This window comes from Eublepharis macularius, chromosome 1 (assembly GCF_028583425.1).
Source record: "Eublepharis macularius isolate TG4126 chromosome 1, MPM_Emac_v1.0, whole genome shotgun sequence".
In the NCBI taxonomy this organism is placed as follows: domain Eukaryota; kingdom Metazoa; phylum Chordata; class Lepidosauria; order Squamata; family Eublepharidae; genus Eublepharis; species Eublepharis macularius.
The window spans coordinates 237,568,924-237,589,964 of NC_072790.1; positions in this window are offsets into that span (position 1 = coordinate 237,568,924).

Consider the following 21,041-nt stretch of genomic DNA (forward strand, 5'->3'; position numbering starts at 1 on the left):
CTGATTCAAGCCACCGCTGTTGTAGAGAAAATACAACCAGATCCACTGTGGAGACACAACATTCTATTAAAATGCTTTTTTTGAAATAAAGAGAAACACTGATGATCGGTTTAAAATGCAACGGGTTGAAAAGAGACTTCGGCAAGGTGAAATGTTTGTATGCGAGTGGGGAGCGGGGCTGTGAACATATGAAACTAAAAGGGGACCTGTTCTTACCACTCCGTTCAGCTAAGGACAAAGCCTTGAAGAAGACTTCTTTACGCTTGGGGAAGGCTCGTATTTCAGTAAGCCAAGCAGCTTGTTAGGATCTAATTCAGTATAGTTAACAAAATTAACAATAAAAGCAAGAGTCAAACAATCTGACTTTCCAAATGTTTAACAGATAAACAGATCAATACCGATTGTGGGAAATTTTCCATAGAGAGGAATCAACTTTATTAAACTATTGTCGGGGGAAAGAAAGATGGATACTGAGATCTACTCACTATAATCTTTGGCATCATCCAAAGCGAGAACGTGGCTCCAAGATATGAATTCATTTACAGTACTGAGATCTCAATTGACATTACCAAGATTAAGCATCTCGGCCTCTTTGATCCCTCTAATGTACTGTCCCAAATGCTACACAGTTTTCTCATTTATTTGGCAGTTTTCTAAAAGTACATCACAATTCACTTTAATATCCTGAAAGTCAGATTCGATCTTCTCTTTGATGTGAAGACGCTTCTCAAGGCTTTACAGAAGATAAGCAATCAAGAGATTATCCTGTAATACTTACTGTGCAGAGACAGTAGGAAAACGCCAGCAAAATGCAGAAACATTTTCTAGCCCTCTCCAACTATTGAACTCTGAAAGAGACTGGCAGGTGAATAGATCTCTGCTTGATCCTATGCAGCGTGCTCCTATGCAGCCAACTCCTGTAGGTACAAATGTGAACATTGGGAGATACAGACACGACGGAGAGATCCACTGGTTGGCGTCTGAGATAGCGTCTTCTTTAAAGTATTTAAAGTATTTTAAAAAGTATTTAAAAAGGCTTTTACTCAGATAAGTGGACGGCATGGTAGAACTGGGGTCTCCAAAGTTTCACTAATGCGTTAGGAAACATAGACTTCACCATTATGTTGCCTTATGTATTATCTGTTGCTTTAAATATGTACTCCTATATACTACCTGAGCTTCATGTTGTCTAATGTCAGTCCTCGAATTGATTATGTTCCGTTTCAGCAATTCTTCAGCCTCATATTGGATCCTTGCTAATGCTATGTCTTTGTAAACTTTTATGCATTTACTCTATGATATTGTTTATGGACACGTCCTTCACTGTATGGAAATGCCTGCCCAAGTTGCGACTGATTGTACTAATCTCCACTATGTAATCCACCTGAGCCCACTGCAGCAGGGAGGGCGGAATATAAATGTAATAAATTAAATTGTGTCTCAGTGAGAAAGGCAGACTATAAATAAATAAATAAATAAATAAGAGCAATTCTAAACTACCTGCTCACCATATCTATCTATCTATCTATCTATCTATCTATCTATCTATCTATCTATCTATCTATCTATCTATCTATCTATCTATCTATCTATCAATTGCCTGTCTTTCTCACTGAGACTTACATAGTGTGAGATTAGTACAGTCAATATCAAGGACATTTCAATAAAAATGCCATAGGGTATATTTCAATTTGGGAACTAGAGAAGCTCCACATAAATGGTACTGGATTGTCCCAAGACATTTCCGGTCTGAGGTGGAAAATCTAAATCATCCCCAACCTCAGTCAAAAATAAACCAATCAACAACTGAAAATTTGGCACTCCAAGATATAGGATAATATAGTAGCACCACAAATCTAGCACAAGAGAGATAACACACATGCTCTTCTAAAGACTGGCTGGGGAATAGCATAGAAAAAGATATGGCCACCTCACTCAGTCTGGTGAGAAGGATGGCTCCTGTCAAAACACGGCTTAGAAGTCTCAACCGATTGAGGTTCTGTGGAAGGTATACGAAATACTCATTGTCAGCCTCCGCCATGAGCACCACTATGCTGGGCACCGGCACACCTGATATTGATTCTGGGAAGCCATCAGGAACAGTGCAGGCTCTTGCTCTGTGGAAGGAGGGGGGGCATAAATCACTCTCGCTCCCTCTCAGTCCACTCACAGGTCTGCTCAACCTGACAGGGTCCTTCCCCTCCCCAAACTCCACCATGCCCCTACACAACCCACCACACCCTGTGGGTGGACTTCTCTTTTATTCTTTCATCTCTTCCCTGCTCCACCTGCCAGCCACGCCTCCCTCCTGCACTCTATCCACAGCCCTGGCCTACTCAGGCAGTTGCACCTGGGCTTGCTCTGCTGGCTGATTGGGGCAGGTACACCTGTGCCTCCTTGGCTGGCTGCCAAGCTTTTCTTGCAGATTGCCTCAAGCGGTTTCACCTGGGATTGTTCTGCTCCGGCTTCTGCTGGACCAGGCTACTGCCTTTTAGCTGGCCTGCAAGCTGGGGCGTGACTCTGTGCTGCCTTGACTGCCTCTTCTCCCTGTCTGGTAAGGCTGCTGGCTGACTGCCTTTGCTTCCTGTGTCTCTTCCATCGGGTCTACTCCCCTCCTGGGGGTCCTCACTCTCCCTGCCCAGCCCCCTGCCTTCCCACCAGAGGGTGGGGCTAGCTGGCTTCCACCTGCCTCACCTGACTCTCTGAGGCTTGGGTGCTTCTTTGCCCTCCTGTGGCGTGGATGCCTCCTTCCCTCCTTCTGTTGTTGGTCTGCTCTGATCCTGGGTGCTAGTTGGGATGGCTGGGTGGCTGTCCCTCAACTACCTCCCCCCTTCTTCCAGTAAGTCCGGGAGCTGAGCCTCAGACCCCGGACACTCATTCAGGGGCTTTATGTAAGTAATGTCTCTGTGACCTTCTTTAGCAGCTGCCAGCATCAGAAAGCACTGCCCGCGTGGAGACCGGGGCCATATCAGCCCCTTTCCTTGACACTTCAAACCATACCTCTGCTTTGGGTGAGCGCTTCTTCTGGACACTGTCAGCAATGCTGTTGGTCAAATATCTCCTTTGGTGGTCTATAGGTAATAACTTTTTTTTGCTTCAACCTAAATCACAATGCTTTGCCTCTGAGAAGGTAGGCTGTTTCCATTTTTTGTTCACTCTTGACCGTTCTGGTCTGGAGATTTAGGGTTCAATTTAAATGAAATATTTTGCACATCCTTTTCATGCACAATATCTGGTCTTTTGAACTGCAACTGGATATTGTTATTTCCCAACATTTTTCAGGGTTAAACTCTGAAAAACTTCTCACGCGAGTTTTGCAAGAAGATAGCGTCTTCATGCAAAACTCGAACAAGAAGATGCTATCTTCTGTGTTTTTTTCACGACATTGCGCCCCCGTTCCAGATGAAGATGAGTAGTATGGAAACGGACCATGATTGGGGCCATGAAGTAGGGGGAAGGAGCTTTAATTCCTCTTGCATCATTTATCCAGGAGAAACCTGCCCCCCATTTGCTTTTAGCTCTGGTTGTTAAAAAGTAGGTTCCTCTATTGACCTTTTTACTTTTTCTCCTCCCTGAAGCTAATAACGGCTCAGGAGAGGATTTTTTGTTGTTGTTTATTGGTTGTGTAAGATTGTATACCATTCAATTTACTGTCTAATTTAGAATCTGTATAACTTCTATATTATGCACTTACTTTAATTTCTTCGCTTTAATAAAATTCTTAATTAAAAAAAAGGAGAGGAATTTTTTATTTGCAGGGACGATGCAGGGATAAAGGCCCCCATACCCAGTACCAAATCACCTCATTTACACTGTAATCCTATGGAGAGTTACTCCAGTCTAAGACCATTGAAGTTAATGGGTTTAGACTGGAGTAACTCTCCATAGGATTACACTGCTAGTCTCTTGCCATGAAAATCCCATCAGGGCATGGCCATAATGACTTGACAGCACTCTCCACCACCACCCAGTAACATGCCCCAGTTCCAAACTGGGAATATATAGATGCTTTTTTCCATTAAAGGGATTCATAGTTTGGACTTGGGCAAAGAACCCTGGGGTAATTTTTGACTGTTTTCAAATAATTTAATTTGGGTACCTTTAGCCAAGACTTCCGCCAAGCAGAAGATTTTTCTCCACGTGAGGCTTAAAGGAAAAGCAAATTTCTCTATGAATATAGTAAATTTCTGCTGAATAAAAACACGAATTTTGAATTTCAGAGGCTTTTTATTTATTTATTCAATTTTTATACCACTTCTTGTCCATTAAGACCTCGAAGCAGGTCACAATTACAACAATTAAAAACCAATACGAAAATATATTCACTACAATCACAATAAAACAGCCTAATGCAAATTAAAAAATGCTCTAGCTCCAACCCCAGCCTCTAAATCCCTGTGAATAACATAAAATATCAGGTAGATAAAATGCACAGCTCATGTTCGTAACAACCCATAATCTCTTTCAGCACCCTGGTGTGTTTAAGGTTATAATTACTGGAGGTGTTTTTTCCCCTGTATTACTTATGAGTGATAAGGGTCACAGAGGTTTTGAAAAATCTACGCTGACTCAGGTTGAGTCTTGGGTGCGCAGAGAGAGATGGGTCAGATAGACAGAGTTTAGAACTCTACCACTTTATGGGGGCACCGCTCAGCAAAGAGAATTTTTCCTCTTCTAAAAGAAGCTCTCGATCATTCAATGGAAGCTGCCATGCCCTGGCAAGACTGTTTTTCAAACAAATTCTCAATGTCTCTCTACACAACATTTTTGACATGTGTTCTTCATGAGTTGGGAGATGCAATGCTAGCCAGGAAGCGTAGTTTTAAACGACAGAGCTGTCAGCGATCGCTCCAGAGGGGATAGATTCTCCCACAGTCCTCTGCTGCCTCTGGCATCTCTCCTTCCAGAGCTTTTGCCCTGCTGAGGCTCAGTTAATTCAAAGTTTTAAGCAGCGAGGGCAACAGGATAAAAGCTCCAGAAGGGGAGACAGTCTGGTATGCCAGAGGCGGTGGAGGGCTGAGTGATCTCTGCTGGCTCTGTCTTTTAAAACTACGCTTCCTGGCTAACATTGTGTCTCCTGACACTCGACGGACACACACCCCGGCATCTCGTGTAGAGACACTCTTAATGGGACCACCTCACCTCAAATAGACCCACTTGGGTTATGGTCTGGATTCTTTATAAGCGAGCAAGTCTCTTTGCTCATCACATGAGTGAGCTACTGGTAGCAAGGGATGAGAAAAGCTGTAGCTACAAATGTTGTGTGTTTTGTTTCCACAGTGACACAAGCTGAGGATCAAATCCAGCACTTCCATTTTGTGAATATCGGGGATACGGCCCAGATCCCATGCGTTTCTACCGAAAAAACTGAACTCAGAGGATTTCTGATCCAGTGGTACAAAGGAAGAGAGAATGAAACTCCTCTTTTAATCATGAATTGCTTAGATGATAAAGCCGTAGGCAGATTTGAGTGCAAGACGGAAGGACAAAGTTTTTTCCTGGAAATCTCCCAGGCTCAGATTTGTGATTCTGGCCTTTATTTTTGTGTTCAAAGACCTGACAGCTGGTCTTTCCTCAGGGGGTCTTCTCTGATTGTAGGAGGTAAGAATTTGCATCAAAAATCGGGATTGACAGTGATGGATTGCAGTGTATCACTCTCAGGGCAGAAACTCCTGGGAAAATCGTAAGCAAGTCAACTCTTCATCACGTTCTTCTGTTATTTCAGGGATCACAGAGAGCAGGGCTTAGGAAGAAGATATTAATTGGAGAGCTGGAGAGAGTGGGGAGAGGTGGCTCTTCAAGAGGCTATGTTCTGGTTGACAAAGAAATTGTAATTGACAGCGGCTAATTGCAATGTAAAAGCAGAAAAGTTCCAAAGCTCGTGAAGCCACTAAGGGCTAATGCTCAAGATCAGCCTTCTGCATACTGGTCCTTGCTTCTGTCCACCAGGGTCAATGATGGAGGCATCTTAACGCGCTACTCAGACCAGAAATTGATCTTGTCTGTCACATTTTGGGATCCACTGCAAGCCTTTTGGGGGCTGCCAAGTCACCCAGAAGGGCTTCCCGTGAACCCAGTGCAAAGTGAGAGAACAGCTCTCTCCTGCTCTTCCTCACTTAACAGAGTTTTGTCCAAGATCCCCTACAATCCTGGGACCAGAACTGGTTAGAATCATAGAGTTGGAAGGGACCTCCAGGGTCATCTAGTCCAACCCCCTGAACAATGCAGGAAATTCACAACTACCTCCTCTCCGCACACACCCAGTGACCCCTGCTCCATGCCCAGAAAATGGCAAAACACCTCCAGGATCCCTGGCCAAACTGGCCTGGAGAAAATTGCTTCCTGACCCCAAAGTGGTTGTGTGTAAATTGGGTGCAACGCTAAATCTATCCGAGCTGCATGCTAAAAGTCAGTGCACATGTCATGGTAGCTAAATTCAGAGAGACAAAAAGTACTTTTTCATATAATGCATAATTAAATTGTGGACCTCACAGCTATTAGGTTAGATGACTTTGAAGGGGGATTAGACAAATTCTTGGAAGCTATTAGGTTACGATTCTTAGTTAAAATAACAAAAAAACGCCTTGAAACTTGGAACTTGTATTTAGGATGTGAAATCCAACCTACCTTTTCTCCAGGGTCCCTCTGGCTTCTCCACTCTCTTGGTTTCCTGGACATTCCACTGGTTTTCAAATTTTCTGTCTTCAGAGAAAGTCATTTACACACTAACATTTTTGCTTAACCACCTTTACACATCTACCACAAAACCTTTGCACATTGCAGAGAATCCGGTGGTGTGTTTTTGGGCACACCCTGAATTTGCGTATCACCGTTAACCAATGAAGCCCCAGTTGCTCCACATGAACTGAGAAATTACTTGGTGTTGTTTAATTTCTACATGAAAAGTCTGGGAGAGAGAATCAGGGAATAGGGAGTAAGGTGCCACCGATATGCAGATGACACACGTCTTCTTTTTCTTTACATCTGAGGGCTATGCTACAAGTGACAGCAGACATGTGTTTTTAACATGTCGGGGTTGCAATTTTACCTGGGAGCTGTAGTTGAAAAGAGTGTTATGTCCCCAGCAAGGGGAGGCAGGGAAGGGGAAGAACTTTTCAAAGACAGTTTTCAAAGACAGAGCCGTGCAAGATCGATGGGGAGAGGAACTTTAAAATTGTTTTCTTGCAATCTCAATGGAGAGATGAACTACCAGCTCTTCCCTTCCCCTGCCTCCCAGTGCTAGGGACAGAGCCAATTTGGTGTAGTGGTTAAGAGTAAAGATGGGCACGAACTGAAATACAAACCAAAATTAAGCACGAACCAGGCTGGTTCATGGTTTGTGAACCGTGGTTCGTCAGATCCCATTTATGACAAACTGCCATGAAATTTAGGCTGGTTCGTTTGGTTCGTTTTCTGGTTCATCACTGCAGACAGCCTGGTGCCAATCAATCAGTTTCCTAGGCAACAGGGGATGGACTTCCTGCAGACCTTCTGCTGACCTGGAAGTGACCTTCTGCTGGTCGAGGAGTGACCTTATGCTGACCCAGAAGTGATGATTTTCTGACCTGGATGTGACGTTTTCACGAACCAAACGAACCAGTTCGCAAATCAGGGGCAGGTTCAGGAAAGTTCGTGGTTCGTGAACTTTGACGAACCACAAACTGCATGATTTGTTTTTTTCCAGTTCGTGCCCATCTCTAGTTAAGAGCAGCAGGACTCTAATCTGGAGAACTGGGTTTGATTCCCCACTCCTCCACTTGAAGCCAGCTGAGTGAGCTTGAGTCAGTCACAGCTCTCTCAGAGCTCTCTCAGCCCCATCTACCTCACAGGGTGATTGTTGAGGGGATAATAAGAACATACTTTGTAAACTGCTCTTGAGTGGGCATTAAGTTGTCTTGAAGAGCAGTATATAAATCTAATGTTGTTGTTGTTGTTGTTGTTGTTGTTGTTGTTGTTGTTATTCCTCTTGTCAGCTTCAGCTGATACACTAGCTGTGGTCCCTTGAAAAGCATGATGGGTCCCCAGTGATCCATGCTCTGATCACATCTAGGCTAGACTACTGTAATGCACTTGCCATGGACCTGCCTTTGAAGACTGTTCAGAAACTCCAGTGGGTGTGGAATGCAGCAGCCAGACTATTTATGATCAGGGATTGGATCCATGGATTGTGCTACTTCTTTGCTGAAAGATCTACATTGGCTGCCCCTCTATTTCAAGGCACAGTTTGAAATACTGGTCTTACCTTTAGGGCTAGAAATGGCTTGGGGACAAGATACTTGAAGGACCGCTTCTTCCCCTATTGCCCAGCTTACTAGGGCTTTTCTCAAGCCCTGTTCTCTCGGGCCCTGCCTGTAGAAGTGAGGCAGGAAGCGACCGGAGACAGGATTTTTTCCCCCAGTGGGGGCTGCTTGACTAGAGAATGCCCTTTCCCTTGACGCTCACCTGGCACCTACCCTGCTATCTTTTAGGCACCAGGCTAAAACATTTCTTTTTGTTGAGACTTCTAACCAAGGGTTTCCATCTTTTAAAAGTTGTTTTTATGTCTGCTTCTAGCTTGCCACTAAATATTTTGTGCAGTTTTTATGCACCTGCTGAGATTTTAATGCTGGGATTTTAATAGTTTATTAATTGTTACAATAAGAGATGCCGGGTCTCCCACTTTGACAGAAAACCTCCCGCTCAGCAACCGCAGGCCCCTGATGCTGCTCCATGGAGCAGTGGGGGCAAAACGGGGAGAGGGATGGGCGTTGTGCCAATGCCACAATGTCAATTCCAGTGTGAACCCAGAAAAGATGCCATTGTGTTGGCATAACACTCCAGGATTCACCCTAAGCCCTAAGTTAACCGTAGAGTTTCAGGTGAATCCTACAGCATTGCTCCAAGGTAATGACATCACTTCAGGGTTGGAAGTGACATCACAGCATCAGCACCATGCTAATTATGTTGTCCCCACCCCCAGCATCATCTGCCAGTTGTTAGCTTAATGCTGACAGCCCTAGTTACATCTTTTACAGAGTTTATGTTCTTATTATGTGTTTCTTTGCAAGCAGCCTCAGGCAGGTTGTATGGAGAATCTAAATTAAACAAATCCAATCCAATCAATCAATTCAGAAACCTGTAATTTGATCTCTTGACATTTCCTTTCATATATAAAAAAGTAGTTGGGCCCTTTGGTCTCCCTAAGAAAAATCCCCACCGCCACCAGCCAGGAGCAAGGCAGTAGGCGTTCCTTATATCTGCCATCATTTCCCGGAGCTTTGCTGCCACCGACTGACCAAGAGCCCAGCTACTGGAGTATTCCATGGCAGGAGGAAAGGGGTGCGTGTCTCGGGTTGTTCCTGAGACCTATAAATAAAGTACAAAGTACATGGCTATAGGCAGGGCTTTTTTCTGGGAAAAGAGGTGGTGGAACTCAGTGGGTTGCCAGCCCAGGGGGCAACTCCTGGCGGGAGGTGGTGTCCCTGGTACCACATGCGCACGCGCAAAATGCACAGACACTCCCAGGACCACACAGTGGGTGAGCTGGGACAAGGGGGGAGTTTTAAAAAGTTTATATCACCCTCAGCGAAAATGGTCACATGGCCGGTGGCCCCACCCCCTGATCGCCAGACAGAGGAGAGATCTAAAGAGCAATCTAGGAGAGATTGCTCTTTAGAGCTAAAGAGAGATCTAAGAGCAATCTAAACTCCCCTCTGTCTGGAGATCAGGGGGCGGGGCCACCATGCCATGTGACCATTTTCAAGAGGTGCCGGAACTCCGTTCCTCTGCCTTCCAGCTGAAAAAAAGCCCTGGCTATAGGGTACAAATACCACACTATTAACAACAATTTAATAGTCCATATAAATAACTGGTGGTAAAATAACATACAATGATATACAGAGATTTCAAACCATCTAGGTACACAGGTTCCCCTCCTCAGGAATAACATAAAAAGTGTTGGAATTCCACAATATTTCTTCTATTGAGAGAGAACCTCGAGGCGGTAACAAATCCAGTTCACAATTCTTCTTTCAATAGTAACAAATCCAGTTCAGACGGGTTGCCAGCTCCATTCCCGTTTCGAGTGGCTCTTCATCAGATTTCCTCTCATCTACAAATAAATTATACTGCCAAAAAACCGTTCCACAACTATGAAGCTTATAATACATAACAGCAAACACTAGCCTTACAATTCCAAGAGCACCAATAAATTTTCAATTATGTGGAATTTCTACACTTGTTCCTGAGACCACCACAAGATATATTTTTAATCTTTCTTTGAGAAGCTTTTAGTTCATAGAATCATAGAATCATAGAGTTGGAAGGGGCCATACAGACCACAGAATCATAGAGTTGGAAGGGGCCATACAGACCATCTAGTCCAACCCCCTGCCCAGTGCAGGATCAGCCTAAAGCATCTCTGACAAGTATTCATCCAGCCTCTTCTTGAAAACTGCCAGTGAGGGGGAGCTCACCACCTCCCTAGGCAGCTGATTCCACTTTTGAACTACTCTGACCGTGAAAAAGTTTTTCCTAATATCCAGCCAGTACCTTTGTGCACGTAGTTTTAGCCCATTGCTTTGCATCCTACCCTCTGCTGCCAACTGGAACAGCTCCCTGTCCTCCTCCAAATGACAGCCTTTCAAATACTTAAAGAGAGCAATCATGTCCCCTCTCAACCTCCTCTTCTCCAAACTAAACATTCCCAAGGCCCTCAGCCTTTTCTCCTAGGGCTCAGTCTCCAGACCCCTGATCATTCTTGTCACTCTCCTCTGCACCCTCTCGATTTTGTCCACATCCTTTTTGAAGTTCCCTGGATTGCATTCTATGCTGTACCAGGCCAGAGTTCTGGCAATTTGCATAGGAATACATCTGAGCCAGAGAGGTTGTTCCTAGTGAACTTTGTGCTTTATTCTTCTCAGACAGCTATACTCCAAGCAGCCGGGTGATGCTTCTGCTACCGCCTGCACCTCGAGCGCCCCCATCTCTGCAAAGCATCCAGCTTGCTTGTGTGGTCCAGGAAGTTTTGAACTGGGTCCAGGTGTCCTGGCACGTCCCTGGAGGTCTCCGGCAAGAGGGCCTGACTCTTTTGGTGCAAAACAGCAGTGGCTCCCTAACCTTCGTCAGTCTCCTTCACATCCCAGTGAACTCACAGAGAGAGGAACTCTTCACGCGCGAAGTCAGGTTCAACGCTTCTGGCACCAGTATAAAAAAGAAGGCCCCATTCCCCACAAGTGAGTGATATTTTTGCATGTCTGTCAAAATACTGGTCATTAGAATTGATTGAAAATGATTTCCCAAACTGCTTTTAGCCCCAGAAGGGAAAACTGAGGCAGGTATCTGCACTGTCCACGTCTATTGCAGATTTGCCACCATAGGAATACCTCTTTGCGTACACTGTTGCTCTGCTGGCATTCTTGTAATTCATACAAATGTTACAAGTAATTTTTATCTCCTTCAAAGGTAACTGCTATTCTAAGCCTAGTGACACCGTTCTAAGCCTTTGAGTATTCTTAGAAGCATGTTACTCTAGTTCAGATGGTGGTGTTCACCTGGTAGGGCGGTCCCTGGAATTCTTTGTCAGTTGGGGCGGTTGGGAACATGTGACACTGGTGGCAGTAGTGGGATATTTTTTTCTAAAATACAGGATTGTGATCTCCTTGAGGTGCTGGCTCTCTTGAGGAGGATCCCATGAGATATAGCTCATTACTGTGCAGGTGTGCCCTTTGCCTTACACTATCTGTTCACGATGGGCATGAACCTGGCTTGTTGCCAGGCTTGCACAGGACTGACAACTCTAGTTTGGGAAATTCCTGGAGATTTGGGGGTGGAGCCTTTTGTGATAGAGGGCGGGGTTTGGGGAGGGACCTCAGTAGGGGATAATGCCATAGAGTGAACCCTCCAAAGCAGCCATTTCTTCCAGGGGAATCGATCTGTGTTGTTTGGAGACCGGCTGGAATTCCAGGAGATCTCCAGGTCCCACCTGGATGTTGGTAACCCTATTGCATACCACTAGAGTTGCCGGGTCCCTATACCCTTCCGGTGAGAGGGAGGGACCTGGCACCTTGTGCCCTGTTTGTGTTCTTTTTTTTGCTTGCACAAAGTGCATGTGCGCTCCTGGTGCTTGTGTGATGATGTCACTTCTGGGAAGTGACATCATCATGCCAGCTGTGAACATGCTCCTTTGGACCAATTTGGGGTGCAATGATGCCACTTCATGAAGTGATGTTGTTGCACCCCACTGGGAGCGTGCCCAGTGCATGCTTTCCTGATGTGTGCTTTCTGAGGTTGCCTGCCAGGAAATGTCCTTGGGGAGCCTCAATTTGCACAGTCAGGGAGGCATACAGGTACATATACCAGAAGACCCACAAAAGGCTGTGTAACTGCACGGAGCACAGATTAGCTCTGTTGAGAACTTGTGAAAGAATGAACGTTTAGAGTGACCCTCAGTCAATCTCTTCTTCCTCTTCTTTCTTTTGACGTTCCTCTGCAGCGACATGCGTGAATTCTGCACTCCATGCAGCGATCGTGTTGAGCCTGCTGGCGTTGTTGATACTTCTCCTGAGCATTTTTTGGATCCGACTATGACCTCACGGGCGGGACAGCCACGTGCAGCGCATCCTATGGAATCAATAGCACAACGTTCTCTTCCATCTCCCAGTTGCATAGTTTGGCAATAAATATTGTCCTACCTTAACTGGCTGTTGCGGAAATGATGGATAAGAAAGAAGATGTCTTTTGCATGTTGGAAAAAAGTTATATAAATTACTGTGCAATCCTAAACAGAATTACTCCAGGCTAAGTTACTCCAGCCTAACTCTGCTTAGGATTGCACTATTACTGATGGATAATACATCTGGCAGCTTTTATTAACTTTATTTGTTCATAAATACATAGGTACCTAAGTGAGATGCCAAGACAGCTTCAGGGTTTTCCTGATTCAAATTAAATTTATTTGGTAACACATGCTTTAGTCTCTGAAGGCTGCGATCCTCAGAATAATTACAATAGAATGAGATTTCCTTCTGAGTAGACCTGCTGAAAAGAGCTCCTTTAGGTTAGTAAATTTCTATGCCTTCCAGTCCAAAGGATGTCATAAAATAAACCGTAAGATACAATATCAGTTTTAAAAAGACGTCAGTAAAAAGGCAACAGTTAATACTCATGGGGCTTAGGGTTGACAACTCTAGGTTGGGAAATTGCTGGAAATTTTGGAGCTGGAGCTTGGAGGGCAGGACTTGGGGAGCGGGAGATCAATAGGGTATAATGCCATAGAGTCCACCCTCCAAAGCAGCCATTTTCTCCTGGGGAACTGTTCTCTGTGACCTTGAGGTTACAAAAACTGGAGAGTCCTGACAGACTAAGTTAACAAAAGAATTCAGGACCACCTAACAACACCCACTTCAAAAGTGAACACTCATATATTCAATACAATTATTCAATACCATTGCTATTTGCCAGATTACATGCAATTCGTACAATATTCAAAATCCATTCACAATGCAAAGTTATATTAATCCATACAGTCTTTGTGACAAGACCCAAAAGTGCTCAGTGCTGGTATAACCAATAGTCCATAACCACAGCTATATAGCTAAATCCATGAATCCATAAACAGAATAACTCAGTCCAATGCGATTTAATGCAACAATATAGCTGGCCGGGAAGGCACTGTAGGTCATAAGTCATGTAGAATTATCCATCTGACGGGAAACCGGTGCAGAGTCCCGTTTCTGGAATCCCTTTCTCAAAGATGGTATATGTGCACTCCAACGTATCCTTCACCCACTTTTGACTTGCTCTTAAGCCCTCAGTAACATAACGTCCAGAGCTGAGTCAAGCAAAGGCAGAGCATTATGAATGGATTTTGAATATTGTACGAATTACATGTAATCTGGCAAATAGCAATGGTATTGAATAATTGTATTGAATATATGAGTGTTCACTTTTGAAGTGGGTGTTGTTAGGTGGTCCTGAATTCTTTTGTGAACCCACCTTGAGGTTGGCAATCCAAGTTCCTTATCATTCAGTACAAATCCTGTTTTTTTTCACCTTTTGCTCAGAAAGGTATAAATAGCATGACCAATGCTGGCTGTCTTTCCGTTTGTGGTTTCCCAGTCCTAGGCGAGAGAACCACAAGCATGGCATAACTGGGTCAGAGTCGGACCGCTGCAAACGCTTTTATCAGAAGATCTTGAAGCGGGCAGCCCCCGTGGCAACACTCTGAAAAGCATTAAACGTGCAAAAGAATAGATATCTGCTTACATATTTGTCACAAACTGCTGTAAAAAGCTAAACAGAAAAAGGCATCCGTTCTTCGTTTTGTTTTTCCCCTCTCTTTTCTCTAACTGCTCCATAGCTTATTTGACATAATGGTGAACGTAGACCAAAAGAAGCAAAAAATTTCTGCCGGGTGAAATTTAGGTGTGAATAATTTCTTACAAGTCTCTGTCAAAAGGATGGCTGCATTTATTCACAAGTGCTTGCAAAGGCAGGGTCTCCTTGGCGGAATCCACAAACTGAGGAACTCTCTCCCACAAGACGGATAATCCTCCAGTACTTAGCATCATCACAGGTGATCTTCAGCATTTCCTGAAGAGATATTGGTCCCAAGAGGCCCTTGAGAAAAAGCGATTGTGAACGGAAAAGTAAGGTTCGATTATAGACAATTGTGGCTTCCAGATAGCATCCTTGCCCTACCAGAGCACCTAGATATAAAGTTCATGTCAAGAGGGTGAGAAGAATGTTGAGGGCTGATGCAGGGTTGCCAACTCTGGGTTGGGAAATTCCTGAAGATTTGGGGAGGGCAGAGTTTGAGGAGAGAAGGGAGCTCAATGGAGTTCTATGTAATGCCATGGCATCCTCCCTCCAAAGTACTATTTTTTCAGCAGAACCGATGTTCATGGTCTGGAGATTACTTGTACTCAGTTTGGTGTAGTGGTTAAGACCGGCAGGACTCTAATCTGGAGAGCCAGGTTTGATTCCTCACTGCTCCGCTTGAAGCCAGCTGGGTGGCCTTGGGTCAGTCACAACTCTCTCGGAGCTCTCTTAGCCCCACACTCCTCACAGGATGATTGTCGTGAGGATAATATCTTGTTTGTTTGTTTGTTTATGTCATTTATAGTCCGCCTTTTTCACTGAGACTCAAGGCGGATTACACAGTGTGAGATTAGTACAGTTAATTTCAAGGACATTTCCATAAACAATGCCATAGGGTAAAGAAACACAATTTTACAAAGACACAGCATTAGCAAGAATCCAATACAGAGTTAAAGAAAGGCTGAAACAGAACATAAACAGGTCTAGGGCTGACATTAGACCACATGAAGCACAAGTAGCTCATAAGAGCACATATTTATGACAACAGGTAGTACATAAAGCAACATAGTGGTGAAGTCTACGGTCCTTAACTCATAGTCATTAGCAAAGCATTTGAGAGTCCCTCCCTGTAATACAAACGCCTTTTTGGATAGTTTGGTTTTGCATCATTTGCAGAAAGCTAGGAGAGTGGGGGCTCTCCTGACCTCCTCGAGAAGACCGTTCCACAGGGTAGGGGCCACCACAGAGAAAGCCCTTGTACGGGCTGCTGCTGACTTCACCTCTGTGCAGCCTGGCACCTGCAGGAGACCCTGTTCAGATGAGCGAAGCTGCTGTGGAGGGGCATAGGGAGGGAGGTGGTCCCGTAGGTATGCCAGGCCAAGGCCGTGAAGAGTTTTGTATGTGTAGTCAGGCAGTCCTCTAAGCTCTGGGAGAGATAGGGGTGCAAGATGGTTTTGACAAAAATACAGGACCCACTTGATAAAAAATGATTGACCATGCCGGGACCATATGACTTGGCAAGGCAGCCCACTGAACAGGAGGCAGAGAAAGAGGCAGGCCCTGAAGTGCCACCGCTGCCATGTGTGTGTGCTTCATGTCATGCCAACGCTGGCAGGCAGAAACCCCACCAGATAGGAGCAGTTTAGTGGTTCTGGGCCGCTGGGCAACAGTCAAGGATGACTCCCACACCTGTTTTAATCCCACCACTGATTTTAACTTACCTTATAAGGTTATTGTGATGATAAAAATAGATCAGGGGAGAATGTTGTAAGCCATTTGGGGGGAAAACTGAAGAATAAATGAGCTCTCACTGTCTTGCAGCATCCCCTCCTACAGTGTTTCCTAGGCAATTGGGACAAAACCTCCTTGCATATTTCCCCTTATATCTCCACAACAAAACTGTCTAAAGATTTACTTTTTTAAAATTCTGGGAATTCAGAGGCACATTATGACATATTGAAAGGGCATTGCTCTCAAATAACATAAATAAATGCCCTGAAAGCTATTTGACTGACTGTGTACAAAAAGGGGGAACGTTGCTTGTTGGACATTGGACAGTCTTGATGCCTGATGACATGAGTTATGAACAGGGAGTGAATTTTTCCTCAGTCAGTTGACTGTTTGCAGACAGTTCGAGCTCGTTCGTTGGGCTTCTTTTCACGTATCCAAACTGTACAGTTCAGTATAATCAGGAGAGCTTGATGCATGCGCAGTATCTGATATCCCGATAGCAGTCCTATGTTCTCCCCTGCCTGCCCATAATCATCTCTGCACTCCACCCAACAACCAATGGTATAAATAAGCAGTATGGCTCAGGGCTTTTTTTTCTGGGAAAAGAGGTGGTGGAACTCAGTGGGTTGTCCTCGGAGAAAATGGTCATATGGCTGGTGGCCCCGCCCCCCGATCTCCAGACAGAGGGGAGTTTAGATTGCTCTCCGCACCGCTCCAGTGGAGGACAATCTAAACTCCCTCTGTCTGGAGATCAGGGGGCGGGGCCACCAGCCATGTGACCATTTTCAAGAGGTTACGGAACTCTGTCCCACCGCGTTCCAGCTGAAAAAAAGCCCTGAGTATGCTAATTGATCCGACAGCAAATATTTTTAAAAATCTGTTTTTAAAGGAGTCTTACTACGTTATCAACATTATTTCATGCATGTGCATAATGTTACGGGATTTTAGTTCCTTCCCCCACATCATTTTAAAAATTTTACTTTGTTTATAGTCTGCTTTTCTCACTGAGACATAAGGTGGGTTACAGGAAGTAAAACAGGTAGAGTGTGAAAACAAAACAACCAATGAACAATGAAATAGGATTAGGATTACAAAATTAGAGAACAATCCAAGCAGCAAACTATCCAATAACAACAACAACAACATTCGATTTATATATCACCCTTCAAGACAACTTAAGGCCCACTCAGAGCAGTTTACAAAGTGTGTTATTATTATCCTCACAACAATCACCCTGTGAGATGGGCGGGGCTGAGAGAGCTCTGAGAGAGCATTGACTGACTCAAGGTCACCCTGCTGGCTTCAAGCGGAGGAACAGAGGATCAAACCTGGCTCTCCAGATTAGAGTCCTGCCGCTCTTCACCACTACACCAAACTGGCTCTCTTGACCAATGATCAGCCGAACTCCATCAAAAGTGGGCAGCACGCTTCTCAGGCTTCTCGGCCAGCATTATCTTCATCTTGTCAGGAGTCAGTGTCAACTTGTTCAGGCTTAACCGTTTAACCACTGGTTCACGACATCGATTGCATCATCAGGCAATTTGGATAAAGACATATAGAGCTGGATGCGTATTGACGACAGCCTACTCCAAATCCATGAATGATTTCTCCTGAGGATTTTACACAGAGATTGAATCTCATGGTGGATAAAATTGGGCCCAGAGGAACCCCTGATGATAAGTCCCTCCAAGATCCTGGGCAGAACCAATCTCATGCACTGCACAGATGCAAAATCCCCCACAAGGCAAGGGAATGAAGCCCCACCGCCATGTTTACTGCACCGCTGCAAAACAGTTCAGTGGGTGGCGTGCATGCAGACTGACAGATTGGACATTTGGCTCATCATAGGTGGCCACTGCTGTCGAACAAGGTAACTTTGATTATGTAATGTATTCACCTTTAATTTTGTGACTTCTCCAGTTAGAAGAACAATCCCTCCAGTGTAAGAAAAAGGAGGGGAAATGCCTCTTTTGAGATGAAATGTGCGATGTTATGTTTAGTTTCAGGCGGATAGCTGCGCTGATCTGCAACGGATGAGCAAGATTGGAGTCCTGTAGCACCGAAAAGACCAACAAGATTTCCGGGGTATACTCTTGGGAGAGTCAAATCTCCCTTCATTTGATGAAGGAAGTTTTGACTCTCTAAAGCTTATACCCCGGAAATCTTGCTGAATCTTGCTGTGTGGTGTGTGTCACCTAAAAAACAATAATATGCTTCCTTTCCATCACAACATTTTTTTCCTCGCATGCCATTTTAATCAATAAACTGAGTCCAAGTCATGGGATTTAATTGAATGACAGCCCCACTAGACATGCCTTACACTTAGTGGCAAGGGGCATTTCGTAGAAAAAGAGCTGCAGGAACTCATTAGCATAACTCATTAGCATATGCCACACCCCTCGACATCATGTCCTTAGCATAACGGATTTGCTTGTGCCATACCCCCTGACATCACCTATCCTGGCTGTTTTGGACCCAATCCTGGCCATTCAGGGCTGAAATTGGGCCCAAAATGGCAAAAGGGCTGAAAATGCCCGAAAAGGGGCCCAAAATCATCAGGATTGGGCCACTGCTGAGCGGGAGAGTGATTCACCACCCGTCAGAGGCCTGATTCTGGCCGTTTCGGGACCAGTCCTGGCTGTTTTGGGTCTGATCCTGGCCATTTTGGGCCCGAATTGGGCCGTTTTGGCCCCGATCCAGGCCGAAATGGGCCCAAAATGGCAAAAAATCAGGTGGGTGGGGCCACCTGACATGTGACCTTTTTGGAGAACTACCGGAACTGCGTTCCTGCACGTTCCCCCTCAAAATGAGCCCTGCTCTAAATTAGTTCATTGGGCTACAAAACAAATTCAGTGTTTTGTCATTCTAAGGGCAGCTTTATAAAGCCACAGCGCCCCCCTGTGGTCAGATTGCAAATGCTTTCTTAAGCTGACAGACCATTGGTCCTTCTACCCAGCTGAGATTCAAGCAAAAGACTCTTTAACCCTCTCATTCCCAGACTGAAGAGGAGCAGAATCTCTGGAAGAGCTCTCTCCTTAAGCCCCTTGGCTGAAAATGCGTGCATCTCGACTATCAGAGCCTCTCCAGCTTTTCCCATATGCAAATAGGGACGTGTTCCTGTGGCCCTGATTCTTGCAAGCCCTGTCTTCTCCATTGTGATGTACTTTGACAGTCCTTCACTGCTTGGTGCTGTGTTCTTTCGATGCTTCTCTATCTCTGCCCTGCAATGATTGAAAAGCCAAGACAGTTTGGGGTTAAAGATGAAGCAGAAAGCAGAATTGTCCTGCGGTACGTTAGCAGCTGTGTGAAACACATGACAGAAGCAGCAGTGCACACTGCAGAAAGTGTTCAGAAAGGGCTGTGGCCCAGTGGCAGAGCGCCTGCTTTGCAGACAGAAGGCCCCACATTCTATCTCCAGTAAGAGGTCTTAGGGAAGACCTTTCAGAAGAACATAAGAAGAGCCCTGCCGAGCAGACCAATTGTCCATCTATTCCAGCATCCCATCTCACACAGTGGCCAACTGGTTACTCCGAAAGGCTAACAACAGGGTATGGAAACCGAGGCCTCCCCTGATATTGCCCATTGGCACTGGTATTTAGAAGTTTACTGTCTTGGAATATAGGAGTTGTTATTATCAGGGCTTTTTTTCAGCTGGAACGCAGTGGAACGGAGTTCCGGCACCTCTTGAAAATGGTCACGTCTGGTGGCTCCGCCCCCTGATCTCCAGACAGAGGGGAGTTTAGATTGCCCTCTGCGCTGCTGAGTGGTGCGGAGGGCAAGCTAAACTCCCCTCTGTCTGGAGATCAGGGGTCGGGGCCACCAGTCATGTGACCATTTTCACCCAGGGTGATTTAAACTTTTAAAAACTCCCCCCTTGTTCCAGCTGACCCAAATTGATATCATTGTGCAGTCCTGGGAGTGTGCACACACTTTGCACGTATGCATGTGGTACCAGGGGCACAACCTCCTGCCAGGAGTTGCCCCCTGTGCTGGCAACTCACTGAGTTCCACCACCTCTGGTTATTATTATAATACAATACCATATCATCTCATATCATCTCATATCGCATATCGCATATCGCATATCGCATATCGCATATCATATCATATCATATAATGAACTCTCCAATATAAGGAACTCTCTATTGGTGGATATGCAGGCCCGCAAGGATCTTCTATCATTTCGGCGGGCCAGCAAGACCGAGATGTTCCGCCAGGCATATGGTTGAGGACAGTCCAGCCGTCATCCGGAGAGCCTCCCAGCTGACATCCTGCTAGTGGGGGCCATTAGACCATCTGCCCCCTGTATGAGTTACAACTTAAACTGAATGGCCTGTTCCCCTCCTTCTCCTACCCCTCCATGTGTTACTGGCAGGGGTGGGTTGTAAAGTTACTGTCTGGGGGTGGTGTTTTATGGAAATTCTGCATTTTCAGTGTGATTTTAATGTAAATTATATGTTTTACTGTTGTAACCCGCCCTGAACCTGCTCATGGGGAGGGCAGAATAGAAGCCCAATAAATAAATAAAAAATATACCACCACCAACGATAATTTATAGTCTGGCTTTCTCACTGAGATCCAAGGTGGATTACCCAATGCAAGTGAAAATAGAATATAATCAACAGCTAGGACATTCACTGGGCAAAGTACAAGAATGAACAAGAGGTAGAACTTTCAGTGAAAGGGGTACAATATGGTATGGTAGCCAAAAATGTGAAAAACAAGGATAGAGCCGAGCACAGAGATGAAATCTTTCTGATACAAAGCATTACTAAGTTATATGACATGTTAAGTAGCTTGGAAAGCTCCCTTACAGGCGCTGTCTATCTGCAGGGCTCATTTCGAGGGGGAATGCACAAGAACGCAGTTCCAGTAGTTCCCCAAAGAGGTCACATGTCAGGTGGACCCGCCCACCTGATTTTTGGCCATTTTGGGCCCGTTTCAGCCTGGATTGGGGCTGAAATGGCCTGGATCAGGACTCTGACAGGTGGTGGATCACTCTCATGCTCATC